At 33.6% G+C, this 21,567-nt stretch overlaps 1 long non-coding RNA gene across 1 annotated transcript; it reads right to left on the bottom strand.

Moving 5' to 3' along the window:
- Positions 1 to 4,914: 4,914 nt before the first annotated feature.
- Positions 4,915 to 12,469, bottom strand: LOC107013404. The gene is made up of 3 exons (XR_001456131.2): positions 12,354 to 12,469; positions 12,144 to 12,235; positions 4,915 to 6,978 (listed from the first exon to the last, which is right to left on the bottom strand). It is a non-coding gene; the product is annotated as an uncharacterized LOC107013404 (long non-coding RNA).
- Positions 12,470 to 21,567: the final 9,098 nt, after the last annotated feature.

Below are 21,567 nucleotides of genomic sequence, written 5' to 3' on the forward strand. Positions count from 1 at the left end.
TACATATCAATTGCTATTAAGAGTTTACTATGAAATAGCATAAACCATAACCTACCTCCACCGAAGAACCGAAATCAAGCAAGCTACCTCTCCAATGCCTTTGCTTTCCTCAATGCTTATGAACCTTTTCAATCTGAAGTCTAGGTCGCTCTCTCCCCTCGTTCGTTCACGCTCTTCTCCTCTTTTTCTTTTATTTTTCTTCTACAGATTCTTTTTACCCTAATTATCATATAATCAATTATAAAAGATGATAAAAGCAACCCACTATTTATTTTAAATTTATCTCCTTTAACCCCCAACTAACTCAATTATAGAAATTACCCCACTAATTTCATAATAATAATCATGAATAGTCCAAAACACCCATTTAAAAATTTTAGTGGAAGTCTGACCAAGTCGAGGTTACGCAGCTTGTGACGGTCCGTCGTATCTACGACGGTCCGTGCTGCAGGTCCGTCGTGAAGTTCAGAGAGTCGATCCCAGTACCCAGATTCCAGAGTTGAAGTGTTTTGGAACGAAGACCCTCGACGGACCGTCGTGCCTATGATGGTTCGTCCTACTTGTCGTCGAGGGTAATGAGGAGAGCAGCAGAAGAAATTACACAAGTATGGGACGACGGAGTCCATCACAGTCCGTCGTGATCATGACGGTCCGTCGACCCAGTCAGTTTTTATCAAAAATAATTCTACTGCTCAAACCGACTAAATAGGTTGTTACATAAACAAGTAAAAGGATAAAAGGAAGGGAGACTCAAAAGAGACTTTTGGATCAGCACTTGACTTTTTTTTTCGATAGGTTGCCGTGTATGACAGACAAAACCAAGGTTTGTTGTTCAAGCTTGAGTCGATGTCATCATCTCTATAGGGCCAACTACCCCTACCCAACCACCGCATGCAATTCATACCTAAAAGGTGCCTAATCGTCCCAATTTTATTGTCCAAAAGACACTGGACTCTTAAAGGGTGGGTTTGAACAAAATAAAATATAGGGCTCTCCTAGACACCAAGTCAAACAAACAAGTCAAACAAGATGGTCTTTTAACACGATAGGTTTCAATTTGTCCTCTAAATTTTAATTATACATGCTTTGCAAATAACATATAATTGTGAAAGGTCTTCATGCTAAGTGTGTGAGCACACTGACAAGCAAACAACAACAAAGAATTAAGCAAGCAAAAATTATGATAGACACTCCTAAAGCAAGCGGATGATAATCTAATTAAATTTAGAGGTGACCGACAATTATTACAAAAATGCAAATTTTAGGGTTGAGTTGCTTTTAAAGTGAGCAGCAATTAGTGACATAATATATTTTATTTTATTTCCAAGTGTAGCAAGGAGTGATCCCATATGCATATATATTTTAAAACAATAGAAAATTTAATTATTAATGCATATAATATAACTCGGGACAGCAAAATTTTATTTATTTAGGGAGAAAATTTATTTTAAGAACATCAATAGATTTATTATTAATGCAGAAAATTATTCTAAGTAAGTGACAAGTTTTCTTTTAATGCAGAAAGTTATTTTTTAGAATATGGACAGATTTACAGATTGATTATTATCGCTAAAAACTATTTTTTAGACATAAAATAATTACAATGCGGAAATTAGAAAGCAAAATGTTTAATGAGACTATCATTTTTATTAGATGCAGAAAATAATTAATATCAATTTTAGATAAAAGAGTGGTTAATTATGATGCATAAATATTAATTATTTTGCAGATTTTTAGGATAAACACATGCAGAAAATAAAGACGAAAATTTATTATTATTTACAGTGAGCAAAAAGTATTTCAGAATATTCTCATTTTAAACATGCAAAAATTATTAAAACACGCCTAAGAGTAGGACTTCTGGGTGTTAAAAGTATTTACACAGATTTTATAGGCATAATATTTATTCAATTGAATAACTTTGTAAAAATATGCACACAAATTATTTAACATTCTATCAAATTAAGAAAAGATCTATAGTTATAACCAAATCATTAAAATGCGAATTTTAATATTTTAGCTTAAGATCATTAGTTAGACAAGATTAACCAAGTAATTTAACAAAGATGATTTATTTTTTTATTCTTTTTAATTAGATCTAATGTCGTGTCATTAAAATCCTATAGGCAATGCTTTCTAACACAAATAAGTTTGTAAATTAGCATATAATTCCCCCTCACCTTAGGCGATCCCAAAATATATTTTATATATGAGAGTGCTTTAGAGTTAAACAAATATTACAAAATCCAAATAAATAAGTAAGGAATAGATAGATTCAAATACATGAATTAAACAAAGTAATCTCTTTTCATAGCTAATCTTCAACTTGAACTTAAAGTTTGAAACCAGTCAAAACAATCAAATAAGTACACAAATAATCATATTTTATTTTAGACAAGGTGAGACACACATGTAATTATTTAAAAACAAATTATACATATAGAAAAAAATAGAACAATAAACTTACACAAATGTATGAATGCAAAAAATAATGTAAATGCTAATTAAAAATACTAACCGGTTAAGCAGAAAAGAAATGGAAGCAATGAATATAAGTTGATCTAAATTTTTACTCTAACAAAAGAAAAGGCCAAGAAAGCACTTGAAAGTTTACCAAAATCTTAATTTATTTTAAGAGTAGCAATAATATGAGCAATGAGAGAGCGAGAGAGTTAAGTATTCTAGCTCTTGTGGTAAGAAGTGAGTGAATGAGTTAGTGAGAGTGTGAGAGGAGGGGGTCCTTTTCATATAGTAAAGAGGGGGGACAAATAAGGAAAATAAATATTTAAAGAAATTAATTTATTGTAACATTTTCCTTATTTTAATGGAGAGTCAAAATCAGAAAATATTAAAAATATTTCATCACAAAAAATAAACAAGTAAGAAAATAAAATAAGAAAGTAATATATTTTCCTTAAATAAAGAAGAGTAAAAAAAATAGATTTTAAATTATACTTTGTTAGCACATATAAACTAATAAGAACAAAAGAAAAAATTTCCTCAAATAAAGAAGAACCAAAATATTATTTTACCATATACAAATCAGTTTAAATTCTTATTACCCAAGCAAATCAAATAAGGATATTCACTATATTAGTAATATACACAAATTGACAGAATTTAAGGAAAGGAATAATTAAGGAATCAATTAAATATTTTCTTTACTTCCAAGGAGCCAAAATCAGATTTTTAAATTACTATTATTATTTTACCAAATATGAGCCACCAAATAAGACAAGGAAGATAAATAACATTGCCATAGGCAAACAAGTGAGAATTGATCAAACCAAATATTAATGAAAATGAGGGATTGATTAATATTATTTTTCTAAATAAGAGAGCATAAAATCAGTAAACAACTATTTTTTAAGTGAGTAAGTTTTTTTTTCCAAGACAAAACAAGTAAGAAATTTGCTAATTTTACTAACTGACCGAAAACTTAACTCAAGCATATTATAACATGTGTGAGAAGTCAATCAAGAAAAATCGTAATAGAATAGTATACTTACAATTAGTAACATTCATGAAAATCAAATATATCCGAATAAACATTAATCCTTTATCGAATAATCGACACTATATTAAGCAAGCTAGATTTACAAATTAACAATGAAGGGGGAAACAAATGCAAAGATTAAATTTAGATATTCATAAACAGATTCAAACCAACATAACAAAAAATGTGAAATCACACTATTATGAACATCAACATTCAGGAATACGAATAATGAACAAATTCATATCATTCTAGCATCTGAGCATTGTAAAATAATAGCAAAATATAATTGATGTATCTGAATCACTTGAAAAAATGAATAGACAAAGTAAAAAAAAAATACCAAAGACGGATCTGTTGAGATCCGTCACATGACCCAAAGCTCAAACATTGTCGGAGCTTGCTTTGTTGGAGTAATTGGAGGAGTTTGCTACTGGTACCTGCAGGGAAAAGCGCGAAAAGATAAAGAAGAAGGGAAGGTAAAAAAACATTACCGGAGACCCTCCTAATCGGACGTTGGCCGCCTTCGCTAGTACTGCTGCCTGCGCTGGTTGCTGGTGGTTGGTTGTCTATCGTCGGGAAATGCAAACATTGCCTGGCGCCACTTCTCGCCGGCTATCTCTGCTCGTCGGTGGAGCTCGCCCTCGCCTGGGTTTCGCTGGTCGTCGTTTGGTTGTTCTCGTGAGAATCTGAAGAAAAAAGAAGAGGAAGGAGAGGAGAGGATAAAGGGGCGAGAGAGGAGGGAGGAAGGGAGGAGGAGAGGGAGAGGCTTCGCCGTCGGAAAAGGGAGAGAGAGAGAAGGATCGACGGGAGAAGGGAGAAGAAAGGGGGGGTGGGGGATGGAGAGAGTGGAGAGAAGAAGATGAGAGGCGGAGAGAGGGAGAAGGGGAGGCTGCTGAGGAGACAGAGGGGAGAAGAAGATGGGTCGCCGGAAAGAGTGGAGGGAGAGAGGGATGAAGATGAGTTATGCTTTTTAGGATTAGGTCTTTTAAATGTAGAGATGGGGGTCAATCTAGACCCTTGAATCGATTAAGATGTAAATCTAAGATTCGATCTTGGATTTAACAAATTAAATGGATGGATAAGATTAAAAGATGAAGTCTTAAATCAAATTGAGTTAGACATGAAATGCCAAAATTGCAATAATATTGGCTAGCTCTGAAATGAAAGGGTGACTATAATTGAAATAAAATTAAAATTGGATAAGCTAGAATTGAAAGAAATTAGAATCAAATGGGCTACAATTTAAATGATTTTGAGGAGAATTCAGGAATTACTATTTAATTAAAATACTACATATATTAAAATATTTTTATATAATTGGAAATTACTTAATTTTAAAACATATGAAATTTATTAATAATTTTAAAATATTTTAATAATATTTACAATAATTTTGTAAAGTAAACGTACTAAAATGTATAACTTATTGACTAAAATTTTAAGCTTTAAATAAAATTTTAAAATACGTATTTAATTGAATAGTATTCCTAAAAATGGTTAAAAAGCCGGTCAAAATTGGGTGTCAACAAGCATTATCTATGTTCATTATATATTTGGACCCTATAAGATACTTCTTTTATTATATCTAGGATCATTATGGTTATGTTCTCTAGGAGGCCCTACACAAGCATATCTTAGTCTATTTATACTCTTGAAACATTATAAGGTCCTTCACTAACTTTGTCTTAATTTCTCATTATTAGAACCCTAGGATATACTATACTAAGTGCATCTTAGTTCATTAAGGTTGAACCCTAGGATATACTACACTAGGTATAATCTTGGATCATTACTGACATTAGACTCTAGGAGATGCTACTTTATGCATAATCTTAGCCCATATAGTTTGAACTCTAGGATATGCTACATTTAGCAAAATCTTAGTTCATTACTAATCTTGTTTAATTGGGGTATAACCTTATCCGACATGAGAACATATGATCTCTCATGGTGTTACCTACACCATCAAAGGGTGGTTCACTAGCCAAGTGGAATCAATTTACTAGCTTAGTCGGATCCACTAGCTAACTTCCAACGGCGGGCATGTAGTTAAGGGATACGAAAATTGCTTCAAGAAATCCGAACTCTACTAGGTGAAGCTTCAATCTCATGAGACACGGTTGGGGAACTCAATACTCTTCTAGGTGAGAGATCCCTGTGAAAAGCCCAAACTAACTAGGTGGGAACCTCTATGAAATCCCAAACTCATATAGGTGGGAACCTTTTTTCTCATTGCAATATCCTCCGTGCTAGACATAAATCCCACAAAATAATCATTGAGTCTCTACTTGGACTCAAGTAAATGGAAAGGTGTTATTGACCACCAACCCATGCTAATACCTCTTTTACACCATGTGTGAGCAACTATAACCATTCATGACCTAGGCATAAATGCTCTCTAGCCTTAGGTTCAATTAGTTAGGAGAAGTCATTCAACCCTAGAACCAATACTATGTGAGTAGTCTTTAATGTTAAGTTCATATTCATGTTTAACTTGTGTCTAGAGTTTTTCATTAGACAAGGATATCATCATGACCTAAGTGATTCTATCACTTCCTACCATCTATAATTGATAAGGTTATCTAGGTAGGTATTTATATGTATATTTTACTATTAAAGCCTTTACATCATTAGTTAATCACATTAGCATCACCATAAGGCCCCTAGCCATCATGATCATAAATCCTACTTTGAAGGTTTCTTTCTTAATCTCTTCTTCATACCTATATTTCAAGGTAATTTGATCACATCTTTCATTACTAAGTGATTCCGATCCTAATTGACCATAAAGGTTAAATTCTAACTTTACAAGTCAAGTTACTTCCTATTCAATCAAGTATAATTCAATTTCATAATAAGATGATCCTAACTTTGATCAATTACAATACAAGACATTGAAATAGGAAGATCAATTTTAAACCTTCAACATTGCCTCTATTGGCATAATCCCACAATGAATCGAAGAAGAAAGTTACAATTTGTTTTGAATATTTAAGAGATTTACGAGAAATAATGTGTGGGAAGGATTGACTCAATTTCTTTCCAATCCATAAAATAGCCATATATTTTCAGTACTTCTACTTCTTCTTTTGATTATCTATTACATAAGTACCAAAAATGTTTTAGAACAAAATAACATGGGTGGTTTACCGTTTCGTTGGTAGCACCGCCAAGGAAAACCTGGGTTACGATTTTGGCTCCAATGGGATAACAAGGGTGGGTTACAACCTCTTCTATTTTCTACTTAAAAATAAATACTTTTTCATTTACTTTATAATATTCTTTTATAATCTTTTTGACCACCTTTCTTTAATGACCACATGTTATCTTGATCAGAAGCTGAATAGAAAAAGATGTGAGGAAGTCAGGCTGCTACATGTATTGAAGAAGCTGATTCTGGCTATCAGGGGATTGATCATTCTAAAAATGAGTTGAAACTTTGTTCTTGAATTTCAAATTCGTGTTTCGCTTGAAAAAATCTGAAATCATCACAAACAAAAGAAATAAATAAAAATTTTGCCCCAGTTTTCACTGGAATAAATAACTAAATAAACTCAGACTAGGAAGTGTTTATCCTAGAAAAAAGTAACCAAATCTCATTATGTAGGATGATCCTACTAATCCCATTGTCTAGGAGGATCTTGCTAATATGAAACTCATTGTTTAAGAGGATCCTGCTATACTAATTCTCATTGTTTAGGAGGGTCCTGCTATTCCCGTTATCATTGTTTATGAGGGTACTACTACTCTAATTCCCATTATTTAGAAGGATCCTGCTAATCTAATTCTCATTGTTTTGGAGGGTCCTGCTAATCTAATTCTCATTGTTTAGGAGGGTCATGCTAGTCTGATTCTCATTGTTTAGGAAGGTCGTTCTAGTTTAATTGCCATCAGTTATGAGGGTCTGCCAATCTAATTCCCATTGTTTAGGAGGGTCCTGCCACTCTAATTCTCATTGTTTAGGAGGGTCCTTCTAGTCTAATTCACATTGTTTAAGAGGGTCCTGCTACTCTAGTATGAGGGTCGTGCTACTATAATTCTCATTGTTTAAGAGGGCCTTGCTACCTATTTATCATTGTTTATGAGGGTCGTGCTACTCTAATTCTCATTGTTTAGGAGGGTCCTACTACTCTATTTCTCATTGTTTAGAAGGTTTCTGCTAATCTTATTCTCATTCTCGTTGTTTAAGAGGGTCCTGCTACTCTAATTCTCATTGTTTGTGAGGGTCCTACTACACTAATTTATATATGATGAGGGTCCTTCTACGCTAATACTCATTATTTAGGAGGGTCCTGCTAAAATAAATCTCATTGTCAATGAGGGTCCTGCTACACTGATCTCCTTGTCTAGAAGGTTCCTACTAAACTAAATTTCATTGTCCAGGAGGGACCTGTTAATCCCTTTTTTCATGAGGGTCCTGCTAAACTATATCTTATTGTCCGGGTGGATCCTGCTTAATAAATCACATTGTACAAGAGGGTTCTGCTACACTAATTCTCATTATTCTAGAGGGTTTCGTTGGTCTTATTATCCATGAGGGTCATGCTAGTCCCATTATCCAGGAGAGTCTTGCTAATCCCATTATCCAGGAGGATCCTGCTAGTCCCATTGTGAGGAGAGTCCTAATAATTTATTTATCTATAAGGGTCCTGCTAGTCCCATTGTGAGGAGGGTCCTAATAATCACATTATGAGGATAGTCCTTTTGAATTAAATCCATTATGAGGAGGGTCCTACTAATTTCACTATGAGGAGAGTTCTGCTAGCCCCATTGTGAGGAGTGTCCTTCTAAACTAAATCTCATTACTCAAGAATATCTTACTAAACAAAATCATTTGAAATCACCACAACATTTTTTATTTTTAGCCCAGTTCACACGAGAAAATATTTTTTATGTGTTATTAACATGTATGACAAATTTCTATACCAAAAGAAAAATGCAAAACAAAATGCAGTTAGGATGTTTCTTTCCTAGAAATGAATGAAGATAGAGTGTTTGTTTCCTAGAACCGGTAGTGATTTTTTTTAAAAAAAACTAATAAGAATATGCCCCACTTTTTAAATTGAGGAAATTTGAAACTCTTTTTAATTTATTATTTTTATAATTTTTTTTAAAAAAAATCAATTTTGATCATTCAAGGATATAAAATTTTATATTGTGAGACCAACTCATTGTAGGATCGCCTATGTATCCTGTATTTTAAGAATCAAGTCAAACATAGTTCATAATAAATCAAAAAAATACTTTTATTTTTCTTGATATTTCCTACAAAAGACATCATTTGAGAAATGAATTTGTTCATAGTTGACAATATTTTTACTCTAGTTTGTACCAACAATTAGTATTATGCTTATGAATCACCTTCAACTACTTTCTGACAAAGTTGAGGTCAACTTTGAGTAATCCCTATAATTTCAAATGGTATTCCAAACATACTTAAGTATTTACAAGATAAGTTCATCTTGCCTGGGTTAAAGGATATAGTTAATCATATCCTCATGTTTCAAGTGTCCTTACAACAAATGAAGTCCTACTTCACACTTAATAGTGTTATGATCTTAGGACATTTTCGAAGTCACTCACACTTGGAAAGATGTTCGATGCATGAGATTGAGATACCATATGCTTGACCCTCGTGTAGGTATCCACCAATGTTAAAACATTAAAAATGAATCAAATAGGGTTTGTCATTGGCTATAGTCTTAGGAAATTGTATGATATTTATTTGGGATAAAGTGACTATTTCATCCTTAAAATTTACACTATACTCTCAATATTTTTTCATTCACATTTGACCTTTGTTTTCTTGAAACCTTCTCCTCATTTATTTTCTTCTTCTTGTTTTTCTCATTTTCTCTCCTCTTTGTTGGAGATTCTTTTTCATTTTTCATTCTATCGTTTCTTTGTCGTCATTTTTTTGATTACATGACCATCAGATATTGAATATATATGATTAATAACACAATAAAAAAACTATACTTCATACCAAATTAAAAGTATGTTTTATGGGAAAATTTTGTTATCCGAACAACTCGAAACATTTATCTAGTGTATCACTTCTATATTATGTGCCTTATACATTTATGCCTAGAGATGTACATTTATGCCAACTATTTTATATATTTTTGTTTACTAGTGATAGGAGAGATGAGGACATGAAAATCATGATAAGCGAGCAAATTCAAAAACCGCATGTCTATACGTGAAATGTCTATAAGTTAATGTATGATGTGATAATATAAAGTCTATTCATTCTTAGCACGATCAATTAGTCAGGGTACAATTATAGCTAAAAGACAATTTCTAACAACACATGAAGGATGGACATAAAAATTATTCTCTATTAGCTATGGTTTTAAAATCCTAGAAACATAAGCGTACAATTTCTAACTACTAAAGCCATGAAGTATCATATTGAAGAAAATGTGCATCTTAAATAGAACAAACTTTCTAGAGTAATGATCACTAATCTATCAAATGAAAACTTAAGGTATTTTAGGCAGTAAATAGTATGAAGGTTCATTTATAAATTCGATAACAAAATAATTAATAATGATACACTCATGACTCCATAAAATTTTAATGATAGTGGACATTCAACATGATAATGTCAAATAATGAAAGTTAACAAATTTGGATCAGGAAATTTGAGATCAAAATCAAATACTGGGTGGGCTACCAAAACCTACTTAGAAACTGCACTTGACAACATATTACGGTATAAGAAATTTCTGAACTTTATCTCCAAAAAGGTGGGTGGCATTGGTGGCTGTTGTAGGAAAGGATAGTGCTGAAAATTTATAAATCTAAGAAAATATGTGAAATAAAAACAAAAGCAAAGAAGGGTGATTTCTTGGAAATTAGTGTTATCGTTGGTAGAAGCAAAATATTTGTTGCTATGGTCACAAGAACTCATACAACACTTGAAGGACCATGTTTTTCATAGTTTGTGTCATCAGATTGAGATTTGCTAGCTTATTTTGTATTGACATGTAGATACATCAGTCAATAAGTGAAAAAGTATGGTAAGTGAAGGTTAAAGAGGAGGACCTTTAGTTACATGTAAAAAGTCATCTTGAAAGATCCACAATCTTGGTATCAATGCAGATGAAAGAAAAAGATATGGTGATATCTATAAGGTGAGGATAGATTTAACTTAATTTCCACTTTTATTTTCTTTATTATGATAACTTATGAATTGAAAAGGAAGAACTGACGATTCATTTAGCCAATCCCAATTTATTTGTATTAGAGGTGTAATTGTGGTTGTAGGTTATTCTGTTGTTTTTAAAGGTAAAATCATTACTTGTATAGTTGCATTTCAGCAAGAGTTAATACAAAATATTCATGGCCAGTTTGTACGTTCTTTTCCTACATTAGTTGTGTGCAAATGTCTTTTTAATGATAAATTTAGTTGAGTGATTTCATTGATACAATAACCTAAGTTGAGCAATCTCATTAATACAAAACAAAGTTCAATGACTTTGTTAGATACATTTTCTCATGTGAATGACCTTTTAAGATGTGTTATCCTAAAAGCTCCAGTAATGTAAAAGAAAAAAAACTAGCAACCAACACCACATAATTGAGAAGCACAACTGTATCACTTCTTAGACTCAAACTATAAATTAACCTATAATTTTCATTTCAAGATTAAAAAAAATACAAAATAGTATGCAAACTACAAGAAGTCCAGAACATATATATGGATCTCAAAATATAGAATATCATAAATCACCAATAATAAAAAAGTATAGCCATTTATACTTTGATTTCAAGAGGCAACAACAAATGAAGTTCCTCCAATTTAAAAATAATAAAGGATAAAACTAAAAATCTATTCTCCAAATTTAAGAAATATGCAAGTAAATTACCTTTGACACTTACACCAACCTATCCATTGTAACATGGTGGAAGAAATCTTCCTTTAAACTTTAACTAAATGGGAAAGATATAATTATACAAGGACAAGAGAAAAACAAAAAGAACAAAAAGAAGTGAAATACAAGTATCACTTACCTAAGTAAAAAATTCTCAGGTACATAATTATATAATGCGAGCTTAACAGGCTAGTTGATAAAAAATTAAAATATGGAATGGCTAATCTCTGCCTCCAAAATTAAACATGCTAGATCCTAGATTATTTTGAATAGCAAAGATATCATAAATCTTCTACTACCATTTCTACTTTTCCTTTTTTTTATGTGTTTCACTACATGATACAATCAGAAACTAAAAACAAGATATACGCATGCATAAATGGACTTACCAAATAGCTAATGAAATAAAAAAGATTTAAGGTACTCCTATAAAAAAAGATGATTCAGAAACTTAGCCAATGATACATGTAAACTTAATTGCCTCCTTCAACAACATCGGTCCAATCACAACATACTCCAATTATAACCTTCTAATTATTACATAAAGACATATATAGTATAGGTAATTCCAAGTAAAAAAAAAAGAAAACAAAATATGAACTTTTGAAACTTTTGGCAACAATTTTAAGTTCAAAGGAGAGGTAATGGTTACTCGTCTTATAAATTGGCTAGACATCCGACTTGAAATTCTTATAAGATAAGGCAATATTTTTTATTAAATGCTTTGGTAATTGAAAAACAAAGGAGAAGTGCGTGGATATTACCTCTTTTGTTTTTAATTTTTCACTCAACAACGATAACAGAAATTTGTTGTCACAAGGGCGCTGCTTAGCAATTCGACCTTCCAAACTCAAGCCTGTAAATTTTCAAAAAATCAATCTTTTTTTATGTAAACTGACTGTTAATACAATTTTACATATAAAATAGCGATACCCAAATATGTTAAAATATGTGAATTAGGTCTAGAGAGAAACCTGAAAATGTCGGTCACCCAATTTACATGAGCAAGATGCAGATGTATTGAAGATTAGGGCTGAAAAGAAAAATTTTTCTTTGAAGGAGAAGGGATAGGGTTTCCACGAGTAGGAGATAAAAAATAAAGTCTAACAAGTAAATTATAGCAAAATAAATAGATCTGACCCTCTTTTCAAAAATATCAATCTAATTTTAACCACCGCTATCTATTTTTAACAACCAGAATGTATTCTTTAATTTTTTAATTAATAAATTACTTTTAACGACCAGAAAAAAATGTTGTCGTAATAAATACACTTCTAGAGACGGATTTTTGACCCTTCGTTATGAAGTGGTCGTTAAAAGTGAGATTTCTTGTAGTTATTTCGACTATAAAGGGTCATGTCCCTATGAAGTTGATATGGTGTCTAAGATAGCTATTTTGGTACTTAGTATTCCTTCATTTCATAAAAGAGTTTTCTATTGATGACTTTACTTTACTGTGAAAATTTTTAATTCCATACTATTTTATTGCCTATATGATGAATGAATGCTAAAAGACTTGTAGAAGACCCCTTCCAGGTCAAGTCTGCATTGTTACGACTCGGGAGGGGGGGTATTCTCGGGTTGTGACAAGGTGAGGCAGTATGCTCTTGGCTAGGGGCAGCCTTGGTCTTTGGCCTTGGCTTGGCCCCTTTGCCTTGGAACTTGCCTCTTGGCTTGGCTTCACTTTTACTCCATATAAACCCTAAATTACTTATTAACATTCGGGGAGTCAATTGTTACAATTTTTCTTTCATTAGGCTCTAGTTTAATTAACCTATCATTTTCAGGGGTGTTATAGATACTTGGCCATCATTGCTACTTCTGCTTCCAAGTAGCTCTCTCTATGGAATGACTCCTCCACAAAACCTTTACAGAAGCGACTTTTTTATATCTGAGCCTATGGACAAGATTTACAATAATTTCAACTGGAACATCTTCATATGTGGGGCTATCTTTCACAACAACACTCGCTAAAGGTACCATTGAACACGGATCACCCACACACTCCTTCAACAAGAAAATGTGAAAAAATGGGTGAACCGCTGCTAATTTTGCTGGTAACTCATTTTCATGATTCTGTAAGGACCTACATACTTTGAAATGGTCTTCGATTTATCAAAAAATATCATCACCCCTCTTCATGGGTGACACTTTCAGGAAAACCAATCATCGATTTCATACTCTAATTCCCTTCTCCTTATATGTGCATAGCACTTCAGAAGACTTAGAGTTGTCTTTTGTCTATCTTTGATACGATGAACTTTCTCCATAGCCTCATGATCTGAATCTTGCCTTGTCGAGGCTGCTTCTCATACTTTAAATGAATAAACAGAGGACTTGTATCTGCACCCATACAATGCCTCATAATTGCTCATCTGATACTGGAATGAATGCTATTTTTAAAAGATGAATTCTATAAGAGGTAGGTAATCATCCCAACTACTTGAAATCTATAACAAAAATTCTCGACATGTCCTCCAAGGTCTGAATTGTACATTTTTCCTGACCATCCATCTGCAGATGAAATGTTTTACTAAGATTTTCTTGATTACCAAGAGCATTTTGAAGCAATTTCCAGAAACTAGAGGTAAACAGAGGACCCCCTATATGAGATGATAGAAAAGGGAACCCTATGCAACATTAGTATCTCATTGGTTTAGAGTCTAGTAAAGATCCTGAGCTGAATCTATAGTCTTGACAACCAAGAAGTGAACTAACTTAATGACTTTGTCCATTATTACACAAATAGAGTCATATTTCTATGAGTACGAGGTGAACCCATGACAAAATCCATGTTTATCACTTCCCACTTTGATGTAGGAATGTTAATATATTTAGTCACACCTCATCTTCTTTTGATCTTTTTTTGATGTTCTTCTTTAGCTTGACATTTAGGACACTTAGCCACAAAATCTATGATGTTTCTCTTGATGTTGTTGCATCGAAAGACTTCTCATTGATTATGATACATCTTTGCGGAAATTGAATAAATAGAATACCCTGAAGTATGTGCTTCTATAAGGATTCACTTCCTCGAGTCACACTATTAGGAACATATAAGTGACCCTAGTAACAAAGCACATCATCTACCCTTTCGGAGAAAACCTCAACTCTTTGTTGATGAACTGCACCTTTCAACTGAAGTAATATAGGATCAATATCAAATTTTCCTTAACCTCCGCTACCAGTGAAGATTCAGACACAGTATGAACTATCACACCACCATCTTACGTATCCACAAGTAAAACTTCTAAACGAGCAAGCCAGTGAACATCTTTGGCTAGTTCTTTCTTCTCTTCATCATTATGTGCTAGACTACACATTGATAGTATGTTGAGGGTGTTAACCACTATATTGGACTTACCTGGATGATAGAGCATATTCATGTCATAGTCTTTAAGTAATTCAATCCATCTCCTCTGATGAAGATATAATGTTTATGGGTGAACACATACTGGAGGTTTTTATGATCTATGAACACATCAACATTAACATTATAAAAGTAGTGTCTCCAAATCATTAGGGAAAACACTATGGCTCAAGGTCATGAGTCGGGTAGTTCTTTTCGTAGACCTTAAGTTGTCAAGCATAAGCTATGTACCTTACTACATCAACACATAACCTAGGCCAACCCCATATGTATCACAAATAAACCACTATATCGTTTAACCTATTTGGTAGAGACAAGACAAGAGTTTTAGTCAATATGGTCTTCGGTTAAGAGAATCTTTTCTCATTCTCATCTGATCTCTAAAACATGGCCTTCTTCTAAGTAAACTTGATTAATGGGGAATATATGGAAGAAAATCCTTCAACAATACTTTGGTATTAATATGACAAAACCAAGAAATTTCTAATATTAGTCAGAGAGGTGGGTCTAGTACAATGTTGTACTGCCTCATTTTTTTAGAATCCACTCAGATCACTTCACAAGATACCACATGACAAAGGAAATCTACAAACTGTAATAAAAATTCACATTTGTTTAACTTAATGAATAGTTGGCGATCTTTGAAGACTTATAGAACAACTCTCAGATAAGTCACATTCTCTTCCTCACTCCAAGATTAAATGAAAAGAAACCATCGATAAAAAAGTAAAAATATTGTTTGAACACATTGTTCATTAAGTCCATGAAAGTTGAAGAAGCATTTATTAGTTCTAAAGACAAATATAAATTTATAGTGACCATATCGAAACCTAAAGGTTGTCTTTGGGATTTCACTATCTCTGAATCTATGATGATAGCCGAATCTAAGGTCTATCTTAGAAAATAAACTAGCACCTAAAAGTTTGTCGAACTAGTCATACATTCTAGGGGTGAGATACTTATTATTGATTTTGGTTTTGTTCAAATGAAAATAATCAATGCACATTCTAAGAGAATCGTCTTTCCTTTTCACGAATACTATTAGACCACCACATGGACGGAAAATAGGTCTGATGAAGACCTTATATAAAATGTCTTTAAATTATTCTTTCAATTTCTTTAGCTTAGTTGGAGCCATTATGTAAGAAGGAATCAAAATACGCTGGGTATATGGAAGGATATCTATTTTGAAGTTGATTACCCTTTTGAGAGGGGCTCCGGGAAGATCTTCTGAAAACACTTCTGGCTACACTTCTGAAAACTCATTTACCTCTACGATTGACTCAAGAGTTAGGGTTTCAGAGTATTAATCCTTAACCCGAATAAGATTATAAATATACCCATTATAAATCATTTTCTTAACATTAAGCTAATAGATAAATTGACCAAAAGGGAATTATTTACTATCCTTCCACTCTAAGTTTTCTCATTTAAAAACTAAAATTTAACGATCCTAGTTCTACAATCGACTGAGGCATAACTGTAATGTAACCAATCCATGTCTAGAATAATATTGAAATCTACCATTTCTTACTCTACAAGGCTTATTGAGGTGACTTTCGGAGTAACTTGGATAGTGAATTTTTTTTATAATCGTCTAGGTATAATTGGGTCACCAACTAGAGTAGAGATGAGAAGGATTTTTAGAGAGTTTCTGGAATAACACAAAATCTTACATCTATATAAGGAGTTACAAAGGAAAGTGTAGACCGTGGATCTAACAGCGCATTAAAGTTCAAAATGGATGATTTGTAACAAATTAGTGACAACATTAGGAGAATCTTCTTGTCCTTGCGAGCTTGAAGAGAATACAAAATTTTATGGCACCAACCACCATCTGTAAAAGATGAAGCACCTTACTGACGGGGCGACCCGCTTGAGCTGCTGAAGTTGTAGACAGATCCATGTTACCTCATTGTCCTTGACTTGAAGAAGGGGTATCCTTCAATCTATGAACAGACTAACCACACCCAAAGCACCCCTCTCTACCTGTGTGTCACTCTCTTGGATGATTCTCACAACACTTTGGACAAGTTAGGAAAGTTTAATTACGTGAAGCAATCCCTTGTGACTTATAGTGTAATTCTCTCCCTTTCTCCCTTTCTAATCATGTTGAAACATAGGGGAAGGAGCTCTATCTTATAAAGGCGTTGGGGTTGTAGACCTCTACTAAAACTTTGAGCGGTTTCCACTGCCCAACCTCTTTTGAGAGTATTCATAGTTTCGCGTCCTAGCCTTTTTGGTATCCTTGACCATTTACCTAAGCTTATCTCCTTCAACCTCCTAAGAGTGACTCATTAGTTTGGAGATACTCATATCTACAAATAATATGTCATTCGTGCACTAAATCTTCACTCGATTGGATACTTCAAACAAGCACTTTCTCATTTGTGCTCTTAAATTGGCAATCATATGTGGAGCATACCTGGAGAGCTGGGTGATATACCGTGGTTTCATGTTATTTCTAATGTTTTTTCCTTAAGTTTAGTGTGTGTCCAAAAGCCTTTTTGTATTGATTTTTATGTAAGTTTCTATTTATTTGCATGAAATCTTTCTAAAGATGAACGCGGATGTTTTTGAGCAAGAAATGCAGAAAAGTTACCACCTACGGGGCCTGTAACGGTCCGTCGAGCTTGTGACGGTCCGTAGGTGGCATCATAGTGAAGCTGCTGAAGGAAGATGGGGAAGTCTGACCTAAGTGTGGAATTACGAAGTTCATTACGAACCGTCATAGACACGACGGTCCGTCCTGCTGGTTCGTCATGATGATCAGAGAGTAGTCCAGTACCCAAATTCCAAGAAGTTCAAGTGCAATGGAACAGAGACCCTTGACGGACCGTCGTGCTTGGAACGATCTGTCATACCTGTTCGTCGAGGGTAATGAAGAAAGCAACTGAAGGATTTGTGAAGTATAGGATGACGGGGGCCATGACGGCCCATCGTGACCACGACGGCACGTCACGAGGTCCATCGACTCAGACGCATTTTGATAGATTTTCAGCAATTAGAGTCCTTCTTTTATTAGGTTTTTGTTTTTTTATAAATAGTTTGAAAAACCTCATTTTTGGGGTTAGACTCTTTGTTAGTAGACTCTTTGTTGTTAGACTCTTGGATATTAGACTTTGTGATTGTTAGACTTTTGGAGAATCTTTAGTCCTCGATTAATTTCAGTAATTGATACACTTTTTCTGGAATTAATTGTTGGCGTGTTTGTTGATTAATCAAGTGAACTTCTGGATTTTATTCTTTCTCATTGAAGTAAGTGCATGCATTCTTATATTACATATATGAATATTGTGATTATTACTATGGGTAACTAAAGTCCATAACTAGGTTTGTGGGAACCATGGATGAATAATGAGGTAAAATCTAACTAAAATAACAATTCTAAAATAGTGTCTTGCATGTATTGATAATTCTTTCGTTTAGAAGTCTTTTTAACGGATGGACAACGTTAGAACTTGCCTTAATGCTACTTGCCGGACCAAGGAGGTAGATAATAGGAAAAAAATTATTAACATAGATTTAGTGTATACTATCTAATAGGCTAGTATTGATTGGTACGAGGTAATAACTTAGTCAAATATCGAATACAATACTTAATATGAGGTAAAGGTAAGGGTTGGTATAGTAACACACGTAGCCGGACCAAGGTGCGAAGTGAAATTTTCTAGATGCCGGACCAAGGATTTAGAAATACATAACTTATCACTTTGCATGCAAGATACTAGGAAATAATTGTTATAGTTAGAATTATCAAGTTAGGAACCTGTGGGGAACACTTAAACCATAGTTACTTTTATTAATTGATTAAACTCCAATATTTGAATCTGTTAGTTGTTTACTTTAATTTAGTTAGTTATTTTCATTCATTTCGAAATAAAAGCCCCCCTTTTATTGACTTTTGTTTTCTAAGGAAATAATTGACTAAATAATAGTAATATTAGATTAAAGTTAAGTCTGAACTATTTTCCTCGTAGGAACGATCCCAACCTCATTAGTTGGGTTCTTTACTTGATATGATCACTTTACTTCTTATTTGAGAAGTAAGTTTGAGCGCTATCACTGGGTGAAGTTCAGCTTGTATCATTGGATTAACATAGAACCCTTCTCCATGTTTATGATTAGTTAGGTCTTAGCGTCCCTCAACACTCTGAAGAAGAACCTACCAATAAAATCTCCAACAAAGTAGTCCTATGTCACACGAGCTACATGCGCACCCATGTTGTCTTTCCACTATATGAACTAGATATGAGCCACATCCATAATATGGTAGGATGCAAACTCCACGCTATCAGTATCTTTCACTTACATTACCTATAGAATATTCTTGACCTCATCCTTTTAAATATGTGTCGGTTCCTCACCTACCTGCGACACTATAAATTTAGGAGTATTTATAAGCACAAAGTCTCGAACTCTGGCTGCAGCTGACCAACCAGCGGGCTTGCCGGAACAGACATCTGTTGATTCTTCTAGTTGGCTACTTTGAGACAAAAGCTAAGTCACATTCAAGAATTCTGCATTTGTAACCTCATGGTTCGGGACAGGAGGAGTTGTGTTAGTATTTGATGTATTAGCTCTACAAGGAGGCATTATCTTAAATGCATAATAATGGATTACAATTGAGAAGTTTAATCACACTTTACGTAGGATAGCAATAATAGAAGAAGAGAAATTTTCTTAGACGCATCCATGCAAGAAGTTGTGCTTAGTGCAACACTCATACACCCTAAGACTATTGAACCTAATTCTCTGATACGAAGTTCTCATTTTCCACAGCTACACCGTAGACGTAACACGAAACCTATGATTATGAGCAACCCCAAGCTAACCTTGAGTCGGTATATAATATGCATACTAAAAAAAATAACTAAGTAAACCATGTACAATGCGGAAACTAAAAATAGTGGATATTTTGAATGGAGAGAAACTGTCACGATCCAAAAATGGACGTGATGGCGCTAGTCTTATCCCACCAAGAAAAGTCAGCCTAAAACTCAACTATTATAATAAAATGCGGAAAATTTACTATCAACTTACTATTATACTCCAAAACCTGATTGTGATGTGTACAAGTCTCTAAAGTATTACAATTGAATCACAAGAAAATATAAGTCTCATATGATATTGTTTCTAGAGTAGAACAAAATCATAAACAGGAGTGAGGAGGGATGCTGAGATGACCAACAACTACCTCATAAATCTCCAGGAATCCTCGGAAAAGAAGAGAATAGATAATAAAGATCCGGGCTAGTAACCTACAAAAACAATTATAGAAGCAAGGGGTGAGTACTAAAACTACACAGTACTCAACAAGTAAATCCCTAAACACAAGCTAAGGGGATGAAATACGGGTACTCCTACTACCCCTAACCGAACCTCCACAACTACAATCTGCATAAACATCAGTCCAACCTAACAACTCTCAGCTTACATAGCACGTAAAAAACACATAGATAAATTCCATATCCTCCACAACAACACTTAAATAAATTACATATCCTCAACAACAATTAAACAAATTAGATATCCTCAATAGCAACACTTCAACAATTTACATATCCTCAATAACAACACTTCAACAAATTACATATCCTCAACAACAAAAATTCAACAAATTATATATCCTCAATAACAAGCTCAATATTCAACAATCACAAGTTTCACAAAAAGGCAATCACAAGATCAGCAAAACACAATATCAAGTTCAGTAATGATAAGTATGTGCAATGCAATGGAATGCAATGTCAATTATAATGATGCATGTCTGACCTATTGATACACACCTGCTTTCTCTCAGTCCGGGACCCATGGGGGACATATCTGTCCATGCATCTGTCGCGGCGCACGACACGACACTTGATAATAGTAACCATCATGGCGCGCGATACGTCCCTTTATATATAGTATCCATCGGGGCGCGCAATACGTCCCTCAAAATGGTGCATCCTCTTTAAGTTCTCATTCTTTCTCAATGCACATAACACTTGTGACAACCATGTCTCATAATAATGCAAATGACATGTCCACACTGATAATGAAGATATGACCATTCTCATAACATTGCACAATTCACAACAACACAAACATGATAACGCATCATCAATGATTCAACAAGCTTTCAAACCTTTCTTAACACATCACGCATAAACAATTAATCACATTGACTTTTGTTACCCCTTTTTCATCATTACAATTGATCAATGTGGACAAATCAACCCATCACCGATTCCCATTACTCCCAAACATATACCATAAGGATATACAAGCATTCCATACATTTTACAAGAGTTTAGAAATTCACTTGCCTCAATTCATTCGCAATTTACTAGAGACTTGAGCCTTCCCTTTTTCGTTGAACTTCTAAATTAGTGCAATCTATTAAGTACATATTCATAATAAGATTTCGAAACTAGCAACACTCACATTACCATGTATCTAGCATTCGCCTAAAAATCTACCCAAATTTATAATCAAGTTCATAATTCTTAGTGCAATTTTAACAATCATATTTTTCAAGTTTCAAGTCTAGGGTTAAATCCCAATTTATTTTAATATCATAATTCGAGTGATTTTAACAAAAATACCATACATCGAATATTTAATTACGTACACCGATATATTAAAACTTGAATCATAATATAATAAAAAAAATGTAAAACTTCAACTGGTTGCCTTAGGGACAGTAGCGTGGAACTTGAAGTTATTTTTTTTATTTATCTTTCCTTGCCATCCTTTATTCCAACCAATGATTGGCTCGTTATGGCCAATCATTGGCCCACCATTCCTATTAATTTAGCACCCATTGTTATGAT

This window comes from Solanum pennellii, chromosome 1 (genome assembly GCF_001406875.1).
Source record: "Solanum pennellii chromosome 1, SPENNV200".
Lineage (NCBI taxonomy): Eukaryota > Viridiplantae > Streptophyta > Magnoliopsida > Solanales > Solanaceae > Solanum > Solanum pennellii.